The sequence below is a fragment of the Peromyscus eremicus genome, chromosome 1 (assembly GCF_949786415.1).
Source record: "Peromyscus eremicus chromosome 1, PerEre_H2_v1, whole genome shotgun sequence".
Lineage (NCBI taxonomy): Eukaryota > Metazoa > Chordata > Mammalia > Rodentia > Cricetidae > Peromyscus > Peromyscus eremicus.
Window position 1 is genome coordinate 112192074 of NC_081416.1, and position 10334 is coordinate 112202407.

The 10334-nt window shown below is 36.7% G+C and overlaps 1 non-coding gene across 1 annotated transcript; it reads right to left on the reverse strand.

Annotated features, from left to right (window-relative positions):
- Positions 1–2034: 2034 nt before the first annotated feature.
- On the reverse strand, positions 2035–2107 carry Trnak-cuu (transfer RNA lysine (anticodon CUU)). Its single transcript has one exon. It is a non-coding gene; the product is annotated as a tRNA-Lys (tRNA).
- Between the last annotated feature and the right edge of the window lie 8227 nt (positions 2108–10334).

The following is a 10334-nucleotide window of genomic DNA, read 5'->3' on the forward strand; positions in this document are numbered from 1 at the left end:
GGCTTAACCACAAGAGCTCTTAGCCACTGACCTACATTTTCCAGTCTTCAATGTTCTAATTAATAGATGAATGCATGTCTTTATCTAGATACAAAAATATCAAAGGTTATGTATTCATCAGTTGAGGAAAATGCCATCAGAGGCTCAGGAGAACCTAACTGGGAGCAATGGCTTAGGTTTCCCTAGTTCAGGCTGTGTGAAGCAACTTCATATGATGAAACTGCTAAGAGTTGACTATCTGCACCGTTTCTCCTTCTTCCTTCCCTCCTCCTTCCTTCCTTCCTTCCTTCCTTCCTTCCTTCCTTCCTTCCTTCCCTCCTCTTCTTCCTTCTCTCCTTCCTCCCTTCCTTTCTCCTTCCTTCCCTCTCCCTTCCTTCCTTCTTCCTTCCTTCCCTCATTCTTCCCTTCTTTTCTCCCTCCCTCCCTCCCTCCCTCCCTCCTTCCCTCCCTCCCTCCCTCTTTTCCTCTCTCTCCTCCTTCCTTCTTTCCTTCCTTTCTTTCATTCTTTCTTCCTTTATATCAGTTTCTTTCCTTTTTGTCTATATCAAGTTCTAACTCAGTAGTCCAGGTTGATCTTGATTTCACAGTAAATCTCCTGCCTCAGGTTCACAAATGCTAAGATTACAAAAGCTATCATGCCTATCCCTGCAGCTTTTCTTATGTGATAGTATCCCATCATAGACAGTTGATTCTGTGTCACACTTTGTTCCTTCTGGGAGATGGAAGAGCCACAAGCACAAAGGAACCTTGCCTAGGAAAGATAATGGGTGCTGAATGGATAATAGGTAATGCATACTGGCAGGCTACTACTCAAACAAATAAAAGACCAACACAGAGCCTAGATAATCCAAGGATACAAGCAGGTATATATCAAGTGTGGCATATGCCTTAGAATCCTAGATAATACACCTTACAGGTATGACAAAGCTACAGCCAAAGCTGGGCTTGAGGACCTATGTAAAGAAGAAAGTTGACATTAACTGAAAAGAGAAGATGTCTCAGTACAGTTTCCATAGCTACTTTAACCTCCAGGATGTGGCTTCATTTGCTCTCATTCTCTTTTGAGTTATTTTTCTTGTTAGTGCCAGATGAAGTTTGCAGGGTAGAGTTATTTGACTTAAAATAGTGATCCATTACTAGACACTTTACTTCAATCTGTTTTAGATTACCAAAACTAGGAAGTGTCCCACATTCCACCCACACCCCCCAAAAGCCCATTAAGAGATTTGGAAAGAACTAAAGGAGTCCGCTATTAATATCATAAAAAAAGAAACCCAAGGTGCATAGGGAGGCAAGCATCTTGAAATCTGAATTTGTTTGTAAATTTCTCACTAAACTTTGTCAGAATAAACAGAATTTTTAATATCGGAAATTGCTTTGTCAAGATGAATGTAAGTAAGCTGGGCGGTGGTGGCGCACGCCTTTAATCCCAGCACTCGGGAGGCAGAGCCAGGCGGATCTCTGTGAGTTCGAGGCCAGCCTGGGCTACCAAGTGAGTCCCAGGAAAGGCACAAAGCTACATAGAGAAACCCTGTCTCGAAAAACCAAAAAAAAAAAAAAAAAAAAAAAAAAAAAAAAAAAAAAGATGAATGTAAGTAACTTTGAAATCTGTCATAATTAGACATTGCTCTAAGTAGAATACACCTTTCATACACTGCTGTGGGATGGTCTGTATGTCAAATGTGTTGCTGATTGGCCAGTAAATAAATCACTGATTGGCCATTGGCTAGGCAGGAAGTATAGGCGGGACAAGGAAAAGAATTCTGGGAAGTGGAAGGCTGAGAGAGAGACACTGCCAGCCGCCATCAGGACAAGGAAGATGTAAGGTACCAGTAAGCCATGAGCCATGTGGCAAAATAAAGATTAATAGAAATGGGCTAAATATAAGAATAAGAGCTAGACAATAACAGGCCTGAGCTAATGGCCAAGCAGTTTAAATAATGTAAGAGTCTGTGTGTTTATTTTATAAGTGGGCTCTGGGACTGGCGGGACTTGGTGGCGGGAGCTGGAGAGAAATTCTCCAGCAACAAATGGCGCCCAACGTGGGGCACAAACCCACGACCCTGAGATTAAGAGTCTCATGCTCTACCGACTGAGCTAGCCGGGCCCTCTAGCACAAGGCAATGATGAAATTGATAAGTTATTAATAGGAAATGTGCTGGAGGCCTCAGAATGTCATAAAAAACATCATGTCAATAGTAAAGGTTTAAAAAAGGATTTTTCCATAACCTGGCAACAAGCCAAAGAAATAGTAAAGAAATGTCCTACTTGTTCCTTCTACAATCAAACACCATTACCAGCAGGATGTAACCCAAAGGGTACTCAAAGGAATGAAATCTGGCAGATGGACGTGTTTCACTTTGCAGAATTTGGAAAACTGAAATATGTACACCACACTATCGATACTTATTCAGGATTTCAGTGGGCAACTGCTTTGAGTTCTGAAAAAGCTGATTCTGTAATCACTCATTTGCTAGAAGTTATGGCCATCATGGGTATACCTGCACAAATCAAAACTGATAATGCTCCGTCATATGTCTCTGTTAAAATGAAACAGTTTTTTGTTTATTACAATATAAAGCATATTACAGGCATACCACATAATCCTACAGGTCAAGCAGTTATAGAAAGATCAAACAGAACTCTAAAGGATATGCTAAATAAACAGAAAGGGGCAACAAAAACCCCCAGAAATAGACTGCATAATGCTCTATTAACTTTGAATTTTCTTAATGCCAATGAGAAAGGAACAACAGCTGCAGAGAGACATTGGATAATAGAAAAAACTACAGAATTAAATCAGCCTATATATTTTAAGGATGTGCTGACCTCAGAATGGAAACCAGGGTATGTGTTACATTGGGGACGAGGTTTTGCTTTTGTTTCTACAGGAGAAGATAAGTTGTGGGTACCATCAAAATTGATAAAGGTTCGATTTGAACAAGAGAAACCTCTTAATTAGAGGAGGTGATAGCTCATCAACCAACATGAACATCCAATTTAAACTAACTTATACCAGTAACACATGTCTTTTCATTTAATCAGATAATAACTTGCCAAAAAAGAACATCCCCAAAATTAGTCTTGGGGAAAGGTTTTTGTTTTTGTCTTTTAGGAGAATGAAGGTTAAGGAATCTGAAGAACACTGGACAAATAAGACAACTGAAGAAAAGGGACAAATCATCTATCCCAGGAAGCAGAGTGAAATGGCGTATGGGTATATATTATCTAAAAAATTTTATGTCTTCCTAAATGTTTGTTTCTGCTTTTCTCTAAAGATTTAACACTATTGGTCTTCTAATAGTCCCAGTCCAATTAAAATTTAAAGCTGACTTTGGAGTTGGAGAATGGCTCTCTCCTTCTTTAAACTCAAGCATGTTGTTAAAAGGAAAATGCAAACTCCCTGTATCATGCCAGAATAAAAGAGCCATCTTCTGCTATGAGACAGGAGAAAAGCCAAATTAATTAAGGGACTATTCTATTACTAATCTCAACTCTTTGATTCTATTCTGATTCTTTAAACTTTTCTTAAAGTATAAATTTTATATCAAAACTTACAAGATTAATATATATAGATATATAGATATATAGATATATATACATTTTAAACTTTGCTAAGATATGAATGGTCATATAGAGTACTGATTAATTCTAAAAAAAGGTTTCAATTAGCTGCATATATATGTCTTTGTGCTCGAGTCTCTTATCAGTTTTCTGCAGGAATTCACGGCCAGGCCTAACATCAACTGATGTCTCCAGGAAGAAGTTGGGGCCCCACAACAACAACAATTCCACGTGGACAATAATAACATCACTAAGCTGACAAACATCATCTACAGATCAGCTTTGAACTACAAGGTGCTCAGAGCAATTTTGAGATGACTAGCTGAGATGATCCAGTCTCAAAGACTACTTGAATAAGGACTTGAGATAAAACCTGAACTTTGGCATTATACACAGAATGGATAATGAAGGATATAGTTACCTTTCCTAGAATTTGACAATTAACCTAAAATTTTTCTTTCAGGATAAAGATAACTTCGCCCATACCCAGCAGGAAGCAATGTTAAGAATACGACGCCCACATTCCCAAAGAGGTGGTGTGGGGTGGGTGGTTTTTTGGTCTTTTTAATGGGTTTTGGGTCTGGGATAATTTTCATTGTTTAGGGGGGTTGGTTACAAGTTGTTGTCAAGGGTTAGGAAAAAGACTAAGCAGATTAGATTTAAGGTTCTTATTCAAAAAAAAAAAAAATGGTTAAGAGATTCTTGTGTCCCAAATCAGAAGAGCCCTCTGGTGTGGGACAGAGAAAAAACAATATTTTTATTTAAATCAGGTTGATTATAAATACAATCTCTTTCTAAAACAAAAAGGGGGATAGTTTAGATATGATAGGATGAAAGGGTAGATTAATGAACCTACTTTGAAAGAGTAACAACTTGTTTAAAATGTTTTACATTGCTATAGATTTTAGTTTATTGATACAAATTTAAACTTAATTTTGTTATACTGTATATATATTTCTATTCTTGTTTGAGGTATTATGTTTATGTAACTCATTTAAAATTATAATGGATAATTAAAAAATAGATTAATAGTTAATCATCTATGATAATATTTGTAGCCATGTTAGTTAAGTCTTCTAGGTATACATAGATATATTTCAGATAGATAGGTAGTCTTCAAACACTTCAAAGACCTACAGAATATGGCATTTAAAATGTTTTAAAAGTTTAGACTTTTTGGACAATGAGACATGTCTGCTCCTGTCGGCACCGGTTTACTTCAGAGAGGAGGATGGGCATCGAAGACACTCCATATGGAGTTTATCTTCACCTTGACAAAAATAGCCATTTGGGCAAGAAACTGTTCTTGCCTGGACTGCTTGATCAACTGGACATGCAGGACCCATAGAAAGATGACCACTGAACTTTGCTTGACAAAATGGTCCTTCAGGTTCCTGCTTTGCAGAGAAATCTGCCAGACATTCTACAAGACACAGAGAAAAGTAAATAAGAGACTCTAGGCCTGTGGGCTGAAGAAAGATGCCCCAACTTTACAAGAAAACTTTGGATGACTGTCCAGGCTCAGCTGTCTCTGTCTACCCTACAAGACTCCTAAAAGTTGCTTATATCCTTCTTCATTTCTCAGGTAGTAATATATCCTTCTGAGGTCTTTGATGTGGTTAAAGACTAGATACTTACAATTTTCCTTAGTTATAATAAAAGATAAGTTAGATATAAAACCTTAAACTTACAAATATAAGATAGATAGGATCTCTTCTTTAATATTGTAACTGTAATTCTTGCTTGATAATTGTTTTGTTATATGTAATTTTACTATGTTAAAGTTAAAACCTTCCTTTTTAAGAAAAGAAAAGGGGAAATGCTGTGGGATGGTCTGTATGTCAAATGTGTTGCTGATTGGTCAGTAAATAAATCACTGATTGGCCATTGGCTAGGCAGGAAGTATAGGCGGGACAAGGAAAAGAATTCTGGGAAGTGGAAGGCTGAGAGAGAGACACTGCCGGCCGCCATCAGGACAAGGAAGATGTAAGGTACCAGTAAGCCATGAGCCATGTGGCAAAATAAAGATTAATAGAAATGGGCTAAATATAAGAATAAGAGCTAGACAATAACAGGCCTGAGCTAATGGCCAAGCAGTTTAAATAATGTAAGAGTCTGTGTGTTTATTTTATAAGTGGGCTCTGGGACTGGCGGGACTTGGTGGCGGGAGCTGGAGAGAAATTCTCCAGCAACAATACACCACTTGTGATGTGTTCCACTTCTACGGTGTTCAATCCCACCTCCCCGATGATCACAAACTCACCAGAAAGCTGTAAACAAGATGCCTGCCAGACAGAAACACACAGGCAACTTAAGAAATTCTTACTAGTTTTATTGCACTAAAGAAAGCCTGATGAAACTAACATTTCACATTTTTATATTTTGAGGCTTTAGTAAATATATTACTGTCAACAGTAATCAATATAAATAGAAAGAAGCATTTTGAGAAACCTTTAATCTTCAGTATTTAGATTTGCATCAAAAGCTCCTTGATTTGTATATACACACACCCCAAAGCCATTTTGTTTCCCAATTATCTTTTGTGGTCTTCTTACTGGGCAATTTTACAACACTAATGCTATTAATGCATGTACTCCTGACCCCTTTGTGACACAAAGCAGATAATGTGGATGAAGAATGTATGCACATAACTGATGATCTCGTCTTCTAAATGCATTTGAACTCGACCTACTGAAATGCTCATTACAGATTGTATGACAGCCTTGTGAAAAGAAGGAACAAGGCATCATTTCAGGGAAGCAGGTTCTTTGAAATTAAATGACTTGAAAGATTGCCACATGGTAAGAATTGATTTGAAAAAATAATTCAGTGCCACATAATGAAATAACCTGCTTAAACCCTACAACCCTGTCATCACTATTAAAATGTTCTGCAAATTGGAACACAGCAGATTCTGATTTGACTAAGGAGTAGCTTTTAAACTAGAAAATAAAGAGTAATCCTGTAATGTAAAGGACTTTTATTTAGGAACACGAATAATGTAAAATCTCTTATTCTGAAGCAAAACTCTCTTCATTCTTCTTAAACAAAAGAATCATCCCATTCCAACTTTGTGTACAATATGAGGTATATTTTAAGACCTAATGGTCACCACATTCATGAATACTAAAGCATATTTACTCATCTTGCTAACCGTAAATTACAGATTATTTTGAAATTCACAATAAACAGAAAAACAAAATAAAATGATTCATAGAGAAAATTCTGGTCTTCAGCTTACTGATGGGTTAAATCAATTTTCAGATAATATCAGGCAAACTGGTATAAATGTCTCATTTCCTAACTATCTAAATGTCAGACAAACCTTGGAGTTACTCTATTATTCTTTATTTTGCATAACACTAAAGTGGTGGTGAGCTGGAGTCAGGAGTGATTACAAGAGTGTGAAGTTGGACAATATGCCAGCGTTTAGGTAAGCTTAAAATTAAAATGGTCAAATGTAAATTTGTATCTGGATTTCAAAATGAGCACATTACAAACTATTGTTTTTTCTTGGCACAAAATATACTTAGGTTTGATTTTTCTAAAATTTAATTAGTATTTAATGTTACACTTTTAATGAAACAAATATGAGAATTGACCAAAATAAAATAAACTCACCTCGAAATAAATAGAACTAACGTCTTAGACTCAGCATATAAAGGTTTCAAGATCAGAAGACAACCAAAACAACAAACTATCCTCTGCTAGAAATTCCATGCAATTTTCCACCCAGAATACAAAACTATTTTACAATAGAAAGAGATTAAATCTTTTTACCAACCTTCATTTTCTTTCTAGAATTGTTGCAGCGTTAAATGACACAGTACACACCTGAAGTTTTGATTGCAAGATTATTCTTTCTTCAACTGGGAGCTAACCACTATGGTACTACAAAGTTTGGAAAGTATTATTACATAAGCTTGCAGCATTTTATATTCATCCAAACATGCTTTTCTTACTATCAGCCATAAAGATGCATATACACTGTTAACCATGGTCAAGGTATTGTGCAATGTCCTTCGTTGTGGTTAAACAATGACAATACTAGAACTGAAGTTTGTCTAAATTCTTATCCTACCTTCCTTATAGATCCCCTAGTAATATATGACCACGAAAGGCATTTATCAGTCCCATGACATTTATTTTTTTATTATACCATTCACCCTGTTTCTCTAGTAGTGGTCACCACCTTCTTATTTTCTCTTCTGTGACTGAGTGGTCCTTCTTTTGTCTGTAGGTCATCCTCTGGGCCTTTACAGACATAATGTAAATATTAAAGTCTAAAAAGCAGTATGGCTTCTGAAATACAAAATGTATCTTTGTAGATGTCATTGTAGACGAATTTTTTAACAGTCTTATTAAGTAAGAAACACAGAGCCAAATACAGGGGTGAAAGCCGTAGAGATCAGAGAAATAGTAAGAGCCACTAGCTAACCTTAGCTCACCACGCCACCATAGCTTCCCCAGAGAACCTGCTTTTTCCTGTCTAACCTGTGCCTTTATTGCCTTGCTGTTCTGCCTTCTCATTGGCTCTTAGCCCAGCTACCTCACTTCCTTGTCACTGCCTCTCTGTACAGACCTGCAGGTCTCTATGGTTGGTACTGGGATTAAAGGCATGTGTCACCACACTTGGCTGTTCCCTAGTGTGCCCTTGAACACACAGAGACTCTGCTTGCCGTGTGATTGGATCAAGGGCGTGTGCTACCAGTGCCTGACATTTGTTTATGGCTGGCTATGCCCTCTGATCTCCAGGCAAACTTTATTTATTAACATACAAATAAAATACCACCACATTTCAGCACAAATAAAATATCACCACTTCAAGTGGACTCAAGAGCTAGGACTTTATTGAACCAGATAGTCCATAATACTTCTATCACACATTACAGAATATAGCACAGACTATGTTCCAAGTTAGATACAGCAAGATTCTTTACATTTAAGACCCAGTTGAAGATTAAAGAAAAGAAGAATTAATTTCCCTTTAGTTAATGTGTTGGCCAAGCCATATTTTTAAGCCTATGAACAAAGTCCTAATGTTATGCACTATGCAAATTTCTCATCACTGAAGTAAATTTCTTAGTTATATTTACTAAGTGACAGGGTTCAAATGCGTGTGTCAGTATAGGTGAACAGATTTATAGTTATAATACAATACAGTGGGTTTATTAATGTCTTCATTTGTTGAGCTTTACACTCCCTAAGAGTGCTGAGATAGGACGTTGCAATGGCAATTTTAATGCATAAGCAATGGGTGACATCCATCCCTTCTTTATCACTACTATATCAGTAAATGCATGGAGTTGGTGCTTTTTAGAGATGCCAGATGCTATTCCATTAAAAGGCATCAGTTCTGTTAAATACTAATGTCAGTGAGAACTTCCTGGTAAACAAACCAAGTCAAAATGATGTTTAGTTTTACTGCACATTTGTGCATGCTTTGTGATACAAACACAGTTGTTTCAATGTTTTACATATTTTTTCTAATTCTTCTCTCATTTCTAACATTGTTCTTATAAGAATGTTTCTGAGCTGACCAATTCCTTAGTATATGAATTAGCATTCTACATTTAAACGACAATATCTATTCCAACATTTAATCTATGCTAAATTTAAAAAGATGCATCACATTTTCCCCTCTTGTCCTTTAATTGACTCTTCTTTGAACTTCTTAGAACTCTTGTCCTTTCTTTTAGGAAACCTACTTTCACAGCTTTTTCAAATTTTGTCCATTGAAAATAACACACAATGGAGTAAAATTGAGGGCAATGGAAGAAAAATTTTGATCTAGTGAAACAATGATTCTCATTGTCCTGTGATGGTCGAAGCACATTGTTTTATTTCATTTATTTCTTTTCTCACTAGATAAAAAGGCTGGCTCTGCTGGACAAGTAACAAGTTATCGTCACAGAGAGATAGGATAATAATCGTGTGTTTTCATATCACATTGTCTCTTGGAGACCAGAAAATTGACAAAGTTATGACTTGCAACTATGAGCCTACATTTACAACTGAAGTATGAAGCATTAGGATTTCCTAGAAAATTTGCTTTGCATTTTCCAACATCGAGCTCTAGAGAACTTTACCATTTAGAATAGTTGCCTATCACAGAAAATGTGATCTTCCTGGTATCATCTTCCACCCCAAATGAAACAGGGTATTTATGGGCAGATTCAAGATAACAGGCCTAGATATTCAATTGGATGCATATTTCATAGCAAAGTGGAAAGAGCCTGTCAGTAGATTTCTAAAAACTGAATTCTGCTATAAATGGATATCTTAAAATATGTCACAATTTCTCTTTGGGCATCAGTTTCTTTAAGTACAAAAGAAAAGTTCTAACTTCAGCATTTTATATTACTGTATCATAACTGAATGTGGAAATGTCATAGCTACCACAAGAAAATGAAAGCTTATCATAAATAGCAATAGTTAAATTTATTATTTGAGAGGGGGAAAAGAGAGAGATTGGCACATGAATGCTGTGCTGTACTTGTGGAGGTCAGAGAAACATTTTGGGAACCAGTTCTCTCCTCCTACTCTGATGAGGCAATCTTTCTTATTATTTCTTTTGTGCTACATACTTCAGGTTAGCTGTCCTCTAAGCTTCTGGCAATATTCCTGTATACAGCTGCCTTCCTGATGTAGGAGTTCTGGGATGTATGTCTATATAGGTTCTGCATACAGAGCTCAGCTCATCAGGCTTCTGTGGCAAATACTTTTACTTGCTGGTCAAAGTGCCAACAATAATTGTCTGTTGGGTGCTC